The following is a 370-nucleotide window of genomic DNA, read 5'->3' as shown; positions in this document are numbered from 1 at the left end:
TGCCTCATAATCCAAAGTGGGTTCTGCGCAGTATCCTTGCTGTTCCCAGCACTAGTTTGGGGGTCACTTCCCCGAGTGATCCGATCACCACAGGCACGACTGTCACCTTGCACGTTTCCCCTGGAGCCGCTCCATAACCCACAAAGACATCCACAAGGAATCATTATCTTGAGATCATGTAAGCATGTGCATCGCGTCAAGAAGTGCACTTCCCCAGAAACACAGTTGGGTGCATTTTTGCCAAGGCGGTGCAGTCCATGCATTGGTCACGTGATTGTCTTAAAGCGGTACCGGCATGTGGGTCAGCAAATTGATGTTGTGGGACCCATCACGAGTATCTATATATCTATCTAGATGTATAAATTTCTCT

The sequence above is a fragment of the Hippocampus comes genome, unplaced genomic scaffold, assembly GCF_001891065.2.
Source record: "Hippocampus comes isolate QL1 unplaced genomic scaffold, H_comes_QL1_v1.1 scaffold412, whole genome shotgun sequence".
Classification (NCBI taxonomy): Eukaryota; Metazoa; Chordata; class Actinopteri; order Syngnathiformes; family Syngnathidae; genus Hippocampus; species Hippocampus comes.
This window is presented reverse-complemented; position numbering follows the sequence as displayed.